Raw genomic sequence first — 16,803 nt, 5'->3', positions numbered from 1 at the left:
GACTCCGGCGGATTGAGCGGACGAGACCAATGGAAGGTCCAACGGTCAAGAAGGCGGTCTCTGCAAGCGTCGTGGAACGTGTAGAGCAGGACAAGACACAGAAGATGTCCTGGTCATCCACTGCGCCTAGTCCCATCTCCAGCCGACTAGACTCTGTCTTGCCACTGGAGCCAGATGGGAATTGGGAAGAGAGAGTGAGGCTGACGCTGCACAACTCTCCCTCACTTAAATCCAGATCACACGCTAGTCTCGACACCATTATTATGGTGTCGAGGTCCTCATCAACGTCAACGATGGACGAACAAAAACAACTGAGTTAGAATGCCCTCCCTCCTATTGTGAAGAGTGCTGAATGTTAAATTAAGATAAAACCTATAGGAAAACAACATTTTATTAAACATAAATGGAATGTTATGATGACATTGTATAAGGCATTGGTGAGGCCGAATCTGGAGTATTGTGTTCAGTTTTGGTCACCAAATTACAGGAAGGATATTAATAAGGTTGAAAGAGTGCAGAGAAGGTTTACAAGGATGTTGCTAGGACTTGAAAAACTCAGTTACAGAGAAAGGTTGAATAGGTTAGGACTTTATTCCCTGGAGCGTAGAAGAATGAGGGGAGATTTGATGGAGGTATATAAAATTATGATGGGTATAGATAGAGTGAATGCAAGCAGGCTTTTTCCACTGAGGCAAGGGGAGAAAAAAAATCAGAGGACATGGGTTAAGGGTGAAGGGGGAAAACTTTAAAGGGAACATTAGCGGGGGCTTCTTCACACAGAGAGTGGTGGGAGTGTGGAATGAGCTGCCAGACGAGGTGGTAAATGAGGGTTCTTTTTTTAAACATTTAAGAATAAATTGGACAGATACATGGATGGGAGGTGTATGGAGGGATATGGTCCGTGTGCAGGTCAGTGGGACTAGGCAGAAAATGGTTTGGCACAGGCAAGAAGGGCCAAAAGGCCTGTTTCTGTGCTGTAGTTTTTCTATGGTTTCTATAAATGTATTTTCTGTTTCAATTATGTTTCTTTCTCAGTGCCTTTGCAATAGAATATACTCAAAGATTTAGGTCTCTTTTCTGTAAATGATTTGATGGGTCAGACTAGTAAACTGGTTAATTCAAGTGAATTTATTTTTAATTTTTTCTTAGGCTAATCTATGTTACACTTGTTAGACAATAGATTAACTGAATATGCAACAACAGATAAAGCAGTTTCAAAAGTCCATATGTAATGATGACATTTATTTATGCATTTATTGATGTACAAAGCAGAATAGGCCCTTCTGGTCCTTCAAGTCACACCACCAGCAACCCTCAAAATAAATGGCTTATAATTTCCTTTCTTCTGCCTCTCCTCCTTCTTGAAGAGTGGAGTGACATTTACATTTTTCCAGTCTTCCGGAACCATTCCAGAATCTAGTGATTCTTGAAGGATCTTTACTAATATCTCCTCAATCTCTTCAGCCACCTCTTTCAGAACCCTGGGAAGTAAACCATCTGGTCCAGGTGACTTATCGACCTTCAGACCTTTCAGTTTCCCAAGGACCTTCTCTCTATTAATGGTACCTTCATGACCTCTGACACATGGAACTTCCACCACACTGCCAGTGTCTTCCCCGTTGAAGACTGATGCAAAATACTTATTCTGTTCACCCATTTCCTTGTCTCCCATTACTGCCTCTCCAACACTGTTTTCCAGTTGTCCAATATCCACTCTCACCTCTCTTTTAGATTTCATGCATCGGAAGAAACTTTTGGTATCTTCTTTAATATTATTGGCTAGCTTACTTTCATATTTCATCTTTACTCCTAAATGACTTTTTAGTTCCATTCTGTTGGCATTTAAAAGCTTCCAAATCTTCTAACTTCCCACTAATGTTTGCTCTATTATATGCACTCTCTTAGGCTTTTATGTTAGCTTTGACTTCTCTTGTTAGCCATGGTTGTATCATCTTGGCTTTAGAATAGTGCTTCCTCTTTGGGATGTATATATCCTATGCCTTCTGAAATGTTTCCTGAAACTCCAGCCATTGCAGCTCTGCTGTCATCCCTTTTCCAATTAATTCTGGCCAGTTCCTCTCTCATGCCTCTGTAATTCCCTGTCTCCTAAAGGTTCCTTTACCTTAAGCTCTCTAATCAATTCTCATTCATTACACAACACCCAATCCAAAATAGCTGATCCTCTAGTGGGCTCAACCATGAGCTGCTCTAAAAAGCCATCTCACAGGCATCCTCAAAATTTCCCCTTGTAATCCAGCACCAACCTGATATTCCCAAGCTACCTGCATATTGAAATTTCCCATGACTGTTGTAACATTGCTCTTTTGGCATGCATTTTTTGTCTCCCATTGAAACTTGCTTACCACATCATTACTACTGTTTGGGCATCTGTATTTAACTTCCACCGGTGTCTTTTTGCCCTCGCAGTTCTTTAGTTCTATCCACAATGATTCAATGCCTTCTAACCCTATGTTGTCTCTTTCTAACGATTTGATTTCATCTTTTAGCAACAGAGCAACAGAGATATGTGAAAATATTTATGTATTAATTGAGATTCAGTACAGAGCAGGCCCTTCTAGCTTCACCACAGCCCAACAACCCCAGTTTAACCCTAGCCTAATCATGGGACAGTTTACAATGACCAATTAACCTACTAACCAGTACATTTTTGGACTGTAAGAGGAAATCAGAGCACCCAGAGAAAACCCACATGGTCACGGGAGAACGCAGAAACTCCTTGAGATTGATTGAAAATGAACCCGGTGTTGTGCTAACCACTGCACTACAGTGCTGCCCCAATCAGCTCAACCCTGTGGGCCAAAGAGCCTGTTCCTGTGCTTCACTGTTCTGTCTCTGTGTTTTGTTTTTTCAGTTTCACCAGATTTTTTTTTAAAAATCCAGTTTTAATTAATGCAATATGCAGTTAGGTTTATAGGAATGATAACTTTGTGCCAAAAAGAGTGAGTTTGGTTGCCCTTCCTTATCTGGAACAAGTTAGGTGATACGCATACGTAGCAAACAGAATTCCAAATGGTCAACCCAATATTAACTTTACAATGGTCCCAGTAGACATTGAAATACTCCTTCTTTGAATTTAATGTGGATAAATTTATACTGCCAACACTAAATATTTTTCCCAATTCTCTTATTCAGGGTTTTGGGTAGATGGAGCTCATCAGCTCGGGAAGGCAGTCCATCTAAGAGAGGGAAAACTCTGATTTCAAATCTCTGCTGCCTTGCGGCCATACCCACTCATGAGAAAGGCTTCGGGAGTAAACCCTGAGGACAAATCCAGAGCTGGAGTCCCTAAGGCAGTCCGACGTTGCCTTCAACCTCGTTCTGGCAACTCCTGCGACGACACTGGTGCCAAGCTGTATCGGCCCTTGCCCGTCCCTTGGACAACATAGGTGTCATAGAGAGGGGAGACTTGCTGCATGGGCAACTGCCAGTCTTCCATACAACCTTGCCCAGGCCTGCGCCCTGGAGAGACTGAAGCAAGACTTTCCAGGCACAGATCCATGATCTCGTGAGACTAACAGATGCCATCCATCCTTATTCAGGGTAAACAGCCAAGAATGGACTGATATTTTATGTGGGTTTTCTGTACACAAGGCAAGAACTTGGCAATTATGAAACTTTAAAATCATTATCGTGATACTTAAGAGGCAGAATGTGTATGCAGAGTTCTGCTAAAGTTCTGAAATTCATAATGCAAACAGAACTATTATAAATACGAAAACCCTTTATACACAAGTCTATAAGAGTGATAGAGAATGTTTATCATATTTATAATGAAACTAGCTACTAAATAACAAAAGATTAAAAAGCTTTACAAATTCAAGTTCAACTTCAATTTACTGTTCAACCATACACGTTTACCACCAAATGAAACAATGTTGCTCCAGACCAGGGTGCACAACACAGTACAAATAATTCACACACAAAATATCAGGTAATATTACCAGTAGTAAATTAGCGAATAATAAGGTGCATTTATGACACAAGTTAAAAAGTAAACAGTATAACACTACTAGCAACACACATCAAATTTGCTGGTGAATGCAGCAGGCCAGGCAGCATCTCTAGGAAGAGGTACGGTCAACGTTTCGGGCCGAGACCCTTCGACAGGACTAACTGGTCAGGACTGAAGGGTCTCGGCCCAAAACGTCGACTGTACCTCTTCCTAGAGATGCTGCCTGGCCTGCTGCGTTCACCAGCAAACTTGATGTGTGTTGCTTGAATTTCCAGCATCTGCAGAATTCCTCGTGTTTAGGTATAACACTACTGACACTTTATACGTGATGACACCTGGGTGGTGTCAGGGAGTTCAGTATTCTCACGGCCTGGGGGAAGAAGCTGTTTCCCATCCTAACAGTTCTTGTCCTAATGCTCCAGTACCTCCCGCCTGATTGTAGGGGGTCAAAGAGATTGTTGGACATGTGGGAAGGATTGCAAATTACAACTGTAGGTGCTAATCCATCACCAATTTATATTTTATGTTATTTTATCTTAATTTACTGGGCTCAATACAACTCACAAGCTTACTGAGATTTCTAAGAGTGACTTCACACTAAGAATCAGCCATAAACCATGAAGAAAGCAAAATCTCCTGGAAACTCTCAACTGGTCAAGAAGAGAGAGAAAGAGAGGCAACATTCCATGTCAAAGATCCTTCATTAGAACCAGTCTCTGACCTGAAATAGTAACTCTTCTCCTCCTCCCACTGAGTGACTCTGTTTATGTTTCAGATTTTCACCATCTTCATTATTTCTATTTTCAGAGTGGACAATGAACCCACGAACACTACCTTGGTATTTTTCCTCTCTTTTTGCACTACTTACTTAATTTTTTAAATATACTTTTTATTGTAATTTATCGCATTTGTTATTATGTATTGCAATGTACTGTTGTCGCAAAACATCAAATTATATTAAAGCAACACACATCAAAGTTGCTGGTGAACGCAGCAGGTCCTGACGAAGGGTCCCGGCTTGAAACGTCAACTGTACCTCTTCCTAGAGATGCTGCCTGGCCTGCTGCGTTCACCAGCAACTTTGATGTGTGTTGCTTGAATTTCCAGCATCTGCAGAATTCCTCATGTTTGCATCAAATTATATTGTTGTTTTAATTAAGATTGAAGGGACTGGGCTTGTATACACTGGAATTTAGAAGGATGAGAGGGGATCTGATTGAAACATATTAATGGATTGGACACGCTGCAGGCAGGAAGCATGTTCCCGCTGATGGGTGAGTCCAGAACCACAGGCCACAATTTAAGAATAAGGGGTAGGCCATTTAGAATGGAGTTGAGGAAAAACTTTTTTACCCAGAGAGTGGTGGAAATGTGGAATGCTTTGCCCCAGAAGGCAGTGGAGGCCAAGTCTCTGGATGCTTTCTAAAAAGAGATGGATAGAGCTCTTAAAGATAGCAGAATCAAAGGTTATGGGGATAAGGCAGGAACGGGATACTGATTGTGGATGATCAGCCATGATCACAGTGAATGGCAGTGCTGGCTCGAAGGGCCGAATGGCCTACTCCTGCACCTATTGTCTATTGTCTATTAACCCTGATTCTGACTGGAATCATGTGCAGTTCAGGACAGGGAAGGACATCAAGACTCGTTCCCACAGTACATTGCTGAACCAATTAGATTTTCACACAAAATATTAGAACACAACATTATTATCTTTCAGTTCTTTTTCACACTGAATTTAGTTCATACATTTCCATCATGTGATATGAACTCCTATTCCCCAAGTTACTTGCCTATGCTTTTAAATTGTTGAATTTAGTGCCACCTCTATGTTGTCAAAAATTCATCATTGCTTATTATGTATACAGAAAGGTGCTGGAAAAGGGCCAGTAACATCATGAAGGATCCCACCCACCCTGCTCATGGACTGTTTGTTCCACTCCCATCAGGAAGGAGGCTCCGTAGCATCCACATCAGGATCACCAGACACAAAAACAGTTGCTTTCCCCAAGCAGTGAGGCTGATCAACACCTCCACCCACTAACTCCACCACTACTTTATTATTTCCCATCAGCCTCCTTATGGACAGCCTAGACTCACTTTATGGACATACGATCAAACCATGTATATAATCCATCTCATGTATTTATATTTATTGTGTTCTTTATCTTTTGTGGTTTTTTTTTGTGCTGCATTGGATCTGGAGTAACAATTATTTTGTTCTCATTTACACTGGTGTACAGGAAATCACATTAAACAATCTTGAATCTTGAATCATAGTAACAATTCCTCTTAGTTTAAAAATACATGGTAATGTGCATATACTATATCTACATTTCTACTTTACCTAAACAGACAAAATTCCTGCTCAACAAACTGAACAATGCAAAACTCTATGGGAATATAAAGATTTAACATGAGGTAATACTTCTCCTTTGGTAAACCCAGGCTTTTAAACTGATTCAAGACCCTGAGCTCTTTATTAAAAAAAATGCTATTCTGTAGCCCATAACCCTTTTCCTTGACACCTCTCTGGTTTCCAATTTAAACAAGTCCCCGTGAGCCCTACACTAAAGGGCTTTGTCTCCCTGTCATTGTGAAGAGAGGCGAAGCAGCCTGGAAATGTGAAATCAAACCTCATGAGCTGAACGGTTCCCCAGGGAACTTCGGACTACGCAGAAGGTCAAAGTCACGGGCTAGACCAGCTGAAAATGTCTGCGCACTGGTCTGTGGCACAGCAAGGGGGTTGGAATTGAACACATCTTAATTAAGGCCCACAGACAGCCAAATAGGCTATTCTCCAGACCAACTGCCAACTTCAACCCGGTCAAATTTGGCAGTACTGCTAATAGGTGTAATGGTTGCACATTACACTGTAGCTAACGCACAGTACAGTACCTGATTAATGACGGTAAGCGCTCTCCCTCGGAGCATGCCGGTCTAGTCAAAGAATGAATAGGCCCAGACTAATTTATATAAAATTTCAACCCACTCTTTTTTTGTTGAACGATACAGCAGTTATACTTAATCAATATGTGGGCGTTGTTAAATGAGGTATTAATGACAACAATTAATCCCTTTTTTCTTGTTAATAATCTCCAGCAATTGAAATGCAATGCTCCACATTGAGCCATTCATAAAAGAGAAAATATCGGCCTCTCTCAGCACTTTATGAGGGGCTTAATTGAGGTGAAACACTGTGGTGGTATTCAGTTAAACAAGGCAATGCGTCATTGTGCAAAAGACAAGAATTCACAGTTTTACCAAATGTGATTTGTTCTCTTAATGCTCTCATTCAGAAGAACACTCCAAGTATTCCTAATTGCTTTTTAATTGAAAGGGTTAATGTAGTATTCAATTGTTGCAAAATGACTCTTCAGAGCTCTAGAAAAGTCTTTGAAAAGAGGAAAAGAAAAATCCTTTGTAATCATGAGAAGATTTATGGCCACACAGCATGTACCCAACATTCTCTGAGGTATGATAGTTTTGTATTAGCGATGCATTACAATACACATGCTGAGAATGTGAATTTCACCATCTCTAAACACATGCTTCTGTTTGTGTTTTGGCACTTCTCAAAAACTTGGCGAAATTAGGTAAAAATCCTATGGAAAAGTATTATGGGCATTCTGTGTAAAGAATTATAAAGTAAACAGGACTTGTTTGGTTCTTGAACATTAAGAGGTTAGAACTGCTATGCTACTGACAGTGGGACAAAGAAAACAAAATGGCAAATATACGTCGAAACCTTGACAAAGGAGAGGCCGACTGGAACTTAGAAAGAGGCCAGCACTTACTAAAATAATTAGGAGGTCAAAGATAGGGCACAATAATGGATATGATTAAGAAAAGCCTTACAATAATGCAGAAGATTAAGGAAAATCTCACAAAATTTTGTAACACACAAAATGCTGGAGGAACTCAGCAGGCCAGGCAGCAGCTATGGAAAAGAGTGAACAGTCCATGTTTCAGGCTGAGACCATTTTTCAGTCCCTGATGCTGCCTGGCCTGCTGAGTTTCTCCAGCATTTTGTGTGTATTGCATGGATTTCAAGCATCTGCAGATTTTCTCATGCCTGTGCTACAAAATTTTGTAACCATATTTTGAGTAAGAGGGCAATCCAGGGAAAGAATATGGATCATTTGAGAACAAGGTGGTAACTGCCCAGAACTGGAGCATGTATTGAACGAGTACTTCTCATCTGTATTTCACAATCTCTTTGTTCAGAAAATTATGCAGGAAATTGGCAGCAGACTAGATGTATCATGTATCATATCATAGATGTACAAGTTAATGAGAGGCATTGATCATGTGGATAGTCAGAGGTTTTTTCCCAGGGCTGAAATGGCTAACATGAGAGGGCACAGTTTTAAGGTGCTTGGGAGTAGGTACAGAGGAGATGTCAGGGGTAAGTTTTTTACGCAGAGAGTGGTGAGTGCGTGGAATGGGCTGCTGGCGGCGGTGGTGGAGGCAGAAATGAAAGGATCTTGTAAGAGACTCCTGGATGACAACATGGAGCTTAGAAAAATAGAGGGCTATGGGCTATGTTTGGCACACCTTTGTGGGCCAAAGGGCCTGTATTGTGCAGTATGTTTTCTATGTTTCTATAAAGATAGCCGATTTAACATATGACAATCTGATCAGTACAGCACTTTGGAAAGTTTATTCAGAATCAGAATCAGGTTTAATATCACTGGCATATGTCATGAAATTTAGAAACCATAGAAAACCATAGAAAAACTACAGCACAGAAACAGGCCTTTTGGCCCTTCTTGGCTGTGCTGAACCATTTTCTGCCTAGTCCCACTTACCTGCACACGGACCATATCCCTCCATACACCTCCCATCCATGTATCTGTCCAATTTATTCTTAAATGTTAAAAAAAGAACCCGCATTTACCACCTCATTTGGCAGCTCATTCCACACTCCCACCACTCTCTTTGTGAAGAAGCCCCCCCTAATGTTCCCTTTAAACTTTTCCCCCCTCACCCTTAACCCATGTCCTCTGGTTTTTTTCTCCCCTTGCCTCAGTGGAAAAAGCCTGCTTGCATTCACTCTATCCATACCCATCATAATTTTATATACTTCTATCAAATCTCCCCTCATTCTTCTACGCTCCAGGGAATAAAGTCCTAACCTATTCAACCTTTCTCTGTAACTGAGTTTCTCAAGTCCCGGCAACGTCCTTGTAAACCTTCTCTGCACTCTTTCAACCTCATTTATATCCTTCCTGTAATTTGGTGACCAAAGCTGAACACAATACTCCAGATTCGGCCTCACCAATGCCTTATACAACCTCATCATAACATTTCAGCTCTTATACTCAATACTTTGGTTAATAAAGGCCAATGTACCAAAAGCTCTCTTTATGACCCTATCTACCTGTGACGCCAATTTGTTAACTTGGTGGCAACAGTCCAATGCAATTCATGATAAATACAGAAAAATAAATATGTAAATCAATTACTGTTAAGTACATATATGGCATCATCGTGGGGTGCACTATCTCTGACACTGTTCTCCCTAGCCATGAACATGCTCACTAAGTCTGCTGAACCAGAGTGCAGAGGGCCCAGAATGAATTCCGCTCAACAGCAACCACCTATCAGGGCATTCATGGATGACCTCACAGTCACCACAGAATCAGTCCCAGGCTGCTGGTGGATTCTGCAAGGGGTCAGAAAGCTGGTGGAGTGGGCCCGGATGTGTTTCAAACCTGCCAAATCAAGATCGATGGTGCTGAGGAAAGGAAGGGTGGAGAACAAGTTCTGGTTTAGCATTGCAGGCACAGCCATACCAACCATCACAGAAAAGCCAGTCAAGAGCTTAGGCAAAGTTTTTGACAGCTCTTTAAGGGACACAACATCCATTCAGGCAACCTGCACCAAGTTGGATGGCTGGCTGAAATCTGTGGACAAGTCTGGCCTACCTGGGAAGTTTAAAGCCTGGGAGTATCAGCATGGCATTCTTCTCAGAATCCTGCAGCCCCTCCTTGTCTATGCAGTTCCAATCTCGACAGTTGAAACCTTAGAGAGGAGGGTTAGCAAACTACCTCAGGAGATGGCTGGGGCTGCCAAACAGCCTGAGCAGCATCGCACTCTATGGACACCACAACAAACTGCAACTGCCCTTCAAATCCTTGGAGGAAGAATTCAAGGTAACAAGAGCCAGAGAAGTGCTACAGTATAAGGACTCAAGTGATCCAAAAGTGGCTAGAGCGGGGATCCAGTTGAGGACTGGCAGGAAGTGAGGGCAGAGGAAGCTGTTCAGGAGGCAGAGGCGAGGCTGCGTCACAGGAGGCTGGTGGGAGTGGTCACACGAGGCCGAGCTGGGCTAGGATCCTTCCCAACTCCCCAAATGGACACCAGAGGGAAGGAAAGGCGTCGTCTAGTTCAGGAGGTGGTGAGAGCAGTAGTGAAGGAGACGAGAACCTGCAAGGCATTGGGAATGAAGCAATAGCGAGCTTGGACAAGATGGGAGAATGCGGTTGAGAGGAAAGTGACCTGGGCTGATCTTTGGAAAGCCGAACCACACCGCATCCAATTTCTCATCCAGGCCGTGTACGATGTGCTTCCAAGCCCATCAAACCTGCACACATGGGGCAAGGCAGAGTCATCTGCGTGCCCACTGTGCTCCAAGCAAGGAACCCTGGAGCACATTCTCAGCGGCTGTGCAAGGGCACTTGGTGAGGGATGGTACAGGTGGAGGCATTATCAGGTCCTGAAGACCATCGCTGAAGCCATCGCTGTGCGCTGAATCGCACAGGGGTTGAGTGGGGGAAGTGGTCCCAACCCTCCAAGCAGACCATTGCCTTTGTCAGAGCTGGGGAGCAGCGAATACCTGCGAAAAGGACATCTGCAGGCATCCTGACCTCTGCAAGGAACTGGCAATTGTTGGTGGACCTCGAAGAGCAGTTGAAGTTCCCCAACCGTATCACAGCCACCACCCTGCGACCAGACATTGTCCTAGTGTCTGAGTCTACTAAGCAGGTGGTGCTGCCGGAGCTGACAGTCCCATGGGAAGATAGCTTGGAGGAGGCCTTTGAAAGGAAGCTCTCCAAGTACGCAGGACTGGTCAGCAACTGTCAGCAGGCTGGATGGAGAGCGAGGTGTCTCCCAGTGGAGGTTGGATGTAGGGGATTCGCAGCCCGTTCCTTAGTTAGAGCCTTCAGCAATTTGAGCATCGAAGGAGAGAGGAAGAGGAGAGCCATCCGCAGTGCCACCGATGCGGCAGAGAGGGCCTCAAGATGGCTGTGGCTCAAAAGAGGGGAGCCATGGAGTCATAAGTAGCTAGCCATCTGGACACAAGCTGGGGTCTGATCAGCCCCAGCTGGGTCACCTGGAGGAGGGTGTATGATGTTGAAAGACCCAAAACACCCGATGATTCCAGGAACATCACTGAAGATGTGTCCAGAACCAGCAGTAGATGTATGTACACAGTGTATATTAAATAGTTAAAAATAGTGCAAAAACAGAAAAAAAGTAGTGAGTTAGTGTTCATGGGTTCAATGTCCATTTAGAAATCAGATGACAGAGGGGAAGAAGCTGTTCCTGAATCACTGAGTGTGTGCCTTCAGGCTTCTGTATCTCCTACCTGATGTCAACAATGGAAATAGGGGATGTCCTGGGTGGTGGGGGTCCTTAATAATAGACGCCGCCTTTCTGAGGCACTGCTCCTTGAAGATGTCCTGGATACTATGGAGGCCGGTGCCCATGGTGGAGATGAATAATTTTACAACTTTCTGTAGCTTCTTACAATCCTGTGCAGTAACTTCCACACCCCCACACCGATCGGTGATGCAGCCTGTCAGAATGCTGTCCACAGTACATCTATAGAAGTTTTTGAGTGTTTTTGGTGACAAACCAAATCTTCTTGGAAAGTATTCTTAGAGATGGTATATATAATTTTCTGGATAGACAGGGTCTGATTAGGAACAGTCAACATGGATTTGTGCATGGAAGGTCACGTTTGACAAATCTTATTGAATTTTTTGATGAGGTTACTAAGAAAGTTGACAAGGGTAAAACTGTGGATGTTGTCTATATGGACATCAGTAAGGCCTTTGACAAGGTTCCACACGCAAGGTTAGTTAGGAAGGTTCAATCGTTAGGCATTAATATGGAAGTAGTAAAATGGATTCAGCAGTGGCTAGATGGGAGATGCCAGAGAGTAGTGGTGGATAACTGTGTGTCAGATTGGAGGACGGTGTGTAGCAGTGTGCCGCAAGGATCTGTACTGGGTCCAATGTTGTTTGTCATATATATTAATGATCTGGATGATGGGGTGGTAAATTGGATTAGTAAGTATGCAGATGATACTAAGATAGGTGGTGTTGTGGATGATGAGGTAGGTTTTCAAAACTTGCAGAGAGATTTAGGACAGTTAGAAGAGTGGGCTGAAAGATGGCAGATGGAGTTTAATGGTGAAAAATGTGAGGTGCTACATTTTGGTAGGACTAATCAAAATAGGACATACATGGTAAATGGTAGGGCATTAAAGAATGCTTTAGAATGGAGAGATCTAGGAATAATGGTGCATAGTTCCCTGAAGATGGAATCTCATGTGGATCGGGTGGTGAAGAAAGCTTTTGGTTTGCTGGCCTTTATTAATCAGAGCATTGAGTATAGGAGTTGGGATGTAATGTTAAAATTGTACAAGGCAATGGTAAGGCCAAATCTGGAGTATTGTGTACAGTTCTGGTCACCGAATTATAGGAAGAATGTCAGTAAAATTGAGAGAGTACAGAGGAGGTTTACTAAAATGTTGCCTGGTTTTCATCTCCTAAGTTACAGAGAAACAAGTTAGGTCTTTATTCTTTGGAGCGTAGATGGTTGAGGGGAGACTTGATAGAGGTGTTTAAAATTATGAGGGGGATTGATAGAGTTGACGTGGTTAGACTTTTTCCATTGAGAGTGGGGAAGATTCAAACAAGAGGGCATGGGTTGAGAATTAGAGGACAAAAGTTTAGGGGTAACATGAGGGGGAACTTCTTTACTCAGAGAGTGGTAGCTGTGTGGAATGAGCTTCCAGCAGAAGTGGTTGAGGCAGGTTCTATGTTGTTGTTTAAAGTTAAATTGGATAGATACATGGACAGGAAAGGAATGGAGGGTTATGAGCTGAGTGCAGGTCAGTGGGAATAGGATAGGGTAAGAGTTCGGCACAGACTGGAAGTGTCGAGATGGCCTGTTTCTGTGCTGTGATGGTTATATGGTTCTGAAACTCCCAATAAAAGAGAGCCATTGTCTTGGTTCTTTATAGCTGCATTGATATGTTAGGACCCGGTTAGATCCTTACTAACATTGACACCCAGGAATTTGAAATTGCTCACTCTCTCCAGTTCTGATCCCTCTATGATGACTGGTTGAAGTCCATAACCAGCTCTTCGGTCTTACTGACGTTGAGTGCAAGGCTGTCGCTGTGACACCACTCCACTACCTGGTATATCTCACTCCACTACCTGGTATATCTCACTCAACTAGCTGATATATCTCACTCAACTACCTGGTATATCTCCCTCAACTACCTGGTATATCTCACTCAACTAGCTGATATATCTCACTCAACTAGCTGATATATCTCACTCAACTACCTGGTATATCTCCCTCAACTACCTGGTATATCTCACTCAACTAGCTGATATATCTCACTCAACTAGCTGATATATCTCACTCAACTACCTGGTATATCTCACTCAACTAGCTGATATATCTCACTCCACTAGCTGATATATCTCACTCAACTAGCTGATATATCTCACTCCACTAGCTGATATATCTCACTCAACTAGCTGATATATCTCACTCAACTACCTGGTATATCTCCCTCAACTACCTGGTATATCTCACTCAACTAGCTGATATATCTCACTCAACTAGCTGATATATCTCACTCAACTACCTGGTATATCTCCCTCAACTACCTGGTATATCTCACTCAACTAGCTGATATATCTCACTCAACTAGCTGATATATCTCACTCAACTACCTGGTATATCTCCCTCAACTACCTGGTATATCTCACTCAACTAGCTGATATATCTCACTCCACTAGATGATATATCTCACTCAACTACCTGGTATATCTCACTCAACTAGCTGATATATCTCACTCCACTAGCTGATATATCTCACTCAACTACCTGGTATATCTCACTCAACTAGCTGATATATCTCACTCCACTAGCTGATATATCTCACTCAACTACCTGGTATATCTCACTCAACTACCTGGTATATCTCACTCAACTAGCTGATATATCTCACTCCACTAGATGATATATCTCACTCAACTAGCTGGTATATTCTCTCTTTCTCCTTCCTTCATGTTATTCTCCAATTACTGATTTTCTTCTCCCTCCCACCTCTGACCTTCACCCTTTATCTCTGTTCTTGCTTTCCCCTGCTTTTCTTCCTTTTGTCCTTCCCTCATTCCCTTTCTCCTTCCCACCTGCTTCCAGCTCCAGTACAAATAAAATGCTGGTCTTTAAAAAAAACTGTCAACCGGCTAAACCACAGCAGTTGGCTAGGTGACGTCTCATTGGTGTTGCCAATAGCAATTTATCGTGGAGGGGCCCCCGTGACACTGATTGTCTTTCACTCCAAAGATTCCTTCCTGTGGCTCTTTGGAAGTCTGTACTAGGAGGATGGATATAGAGCAAGGATCCAAACTTAACTTTAAATAATGATACATCTGTATTACTTCTAAATGTCTTCTTCTTCTTCTTAAGCCCATCACCCTTACTGGGGCATAGGCTATTGACAGCAGCTCACCAGAGTCCTTTGTCCTGGGATGAAATTTGATCAGCGTTGTGTCTTCCACTTTTACCACACAACTTCATGTCTTTTAGTCAAAGCTCCTTCCTCTCCCAGGTATGAGGTCTTCAGAGCTTCTGCTAGCGTTTCTGTATCTCTGGGTTTTTACAGGATGAGACTGCTAACCCCATACCCAACCCTCTTCCTCTTGCAGCCAAATCTTGGACTATCCATGGTGGAGCTCCCTAAAACCGGTCTCTAACATAGTGTATTCTGCTTCATTGGCTCATTAGTTAATCCGGGCAGCTGTTTATTTAGGACAACTCATAAAAAGCAAAATTCAATTGAGAAAATAGCCAGGATCCCCTTCATTTTGGACACTATATCACCTAAATGGGAAAGGAGACTGTTGCTGATAGTTACTAAATTGCTTTATACGCATAAACTTTGTGGCCGTCAGACACTACAGCATGCTTAGAGTGAAGAATTTTCAAATAGCATCAATTGCATGTGTTTGTGTTCACAAAGCAGTGATTTTTGTCACTGATATTTGGCAGGAAATAAGCAGTAAGACAATTCAGAATTGTTTTGCTCACGGCAGTTTCAAGCATTCAGGCTTGAATGTCAGAAACGGCCAGGACTGAAAATGAAATGAATTCACTACTTCAACAGTTAGGAACTATAAAGAATTTGAAGGTATCAACAACCATCTTGAATATTACAAAGAAAATGAAGATTTGCAGGATGCAATCGTCAAAAATTATTTGAAGGAAGTCCATTATCTACACTAGGTGCCTACACTGATTTTGTTCATTTATAGTTAATCAAAAGAACATGGCAGCATACAGGCAGCTCACTTGTGGCTCCAAATAGTGTTTACATAACATGTCCACTTTAAAAACTCTCCCACACAGGTATTCTGTCATCATTGGATACAATGGACAACCATCAAACCAACTATTAGGTGAAAATAAATCCCAAGGGTTTCTACAGTTATATTAATAGCAAAAGGAGAGTGAGGGATAAAATTGGTCCCTTAGGGAATCAGAGTGGACAGCTATGTGTGGAGCCAAAAGAGATAGGGGAGATTTTGAACAATTTCTTTTCTTCGGTATTCACTAAGGAGAAGAATATTGAATTGTGTAAGGTAAGGGAAACAGGTAGGGAAGTTATGGAAACTATGATGATTGAAGTAGAGGAAGTACTGGCGCTTTTAAGGAATATAAAAGTGGATAAGTCTCCGGGTCCTGACAGGATATTTACTAGGACCTTGAGGGAAGTTAGTGTGGAAATAGCAGGGTCTCTGACACAAATATTTCAAATGTCATTAGAAACGGGGATGGTGCCGGAGGATTGGCGTATTGCTCATGTTGTTCCATTGTTTAAAAAGGGTTCTAAGAGTAAACCTAGCAATTATATGTAAGTTTGACGTCAGTGGTGGGTAAATTGATGAAAAGTATTCTTAGAGATGGTAAATATAATTATCTGGATAGACAGGGTCTGATTAGGAACAGTCAACATGGATTTGTGCGTGGAAGGTCATGTTTGACAAATCTTATTGAATTTTTTGAAGAGGTTACTAGGAAAGTTGATGAGGGTAAAGCAGTGGATGTTGTCTATACGGACTTCAGTAAGGCCTTTGATAAGGTTCCACATGGAAGGTTAGATAGGAAGGTTGAAATCATTAGGTATTAATATTGAAGTAGTAAAGTGGATTCAGCAGTGGCTGGATGGAAGACGCCAGAGAGTAGTGGTGGATAACCATTTGTCAGATTGGAGGCCGGTGACTAGTGGTGTGCCTCAGGGATCTGTACTGGGTCCAATGTTGTTTGTCATATATATTAATGATCTAGATGATGGGGTGGTAAATTGGATTAGTAAGTATGCAGATGATACTAAAATAGGTGGAGTTGTGGATAATGAAGTAGGTTTTCAAAGCTTGCAGAGAGATTTAGGACAGTTAGAAGAATGGGCTGAAAGATGGCAGATGAAGTTTAATGCTAATAGATGTGAGGTGCTACATTTTGGTAGGACTAATCGAAATAGGACATACATGGTAAATGGTAGGGGATTGAAG

The 16,803-nt window shown here is 42.3% G+C and overlaps 1 protein-coding gene across 2 annotated transcripts in view; it reads right to left on the bottom strand.

The window, feature by feature from the left end:
• Positions 1 to 16,803, bottom strand: part of LOC134357641 (multiple C2 and transmembrane domain-containing protein 1-like) — a 575,938-nt gene that overhangs the window by 272,733 nt on the left and 286,402 nt on the right. The gene's annotated exons all lie outside the window — the stretch shown is intronic.

Source organism: Mobula hypostoma, chromosome 16 (assembly GCF_963921235.1).
Source record: "Mobula hypostoma chromosome 16, sMobHyp1.1, whole genome shotgun sequence".
NCBI classification, from domain to species: domain Eukaryota; kingdom Metazoa; phylum Chordata; class Chondrichthyes; order Myliobatiformes; family Myliobatidae; genus Mobula; species Mobula hypostoma.
Note: the sequence above shows the minus strand (reverse complement) of the source record. Positions and strands in the feature narration are given on the sequence as shown.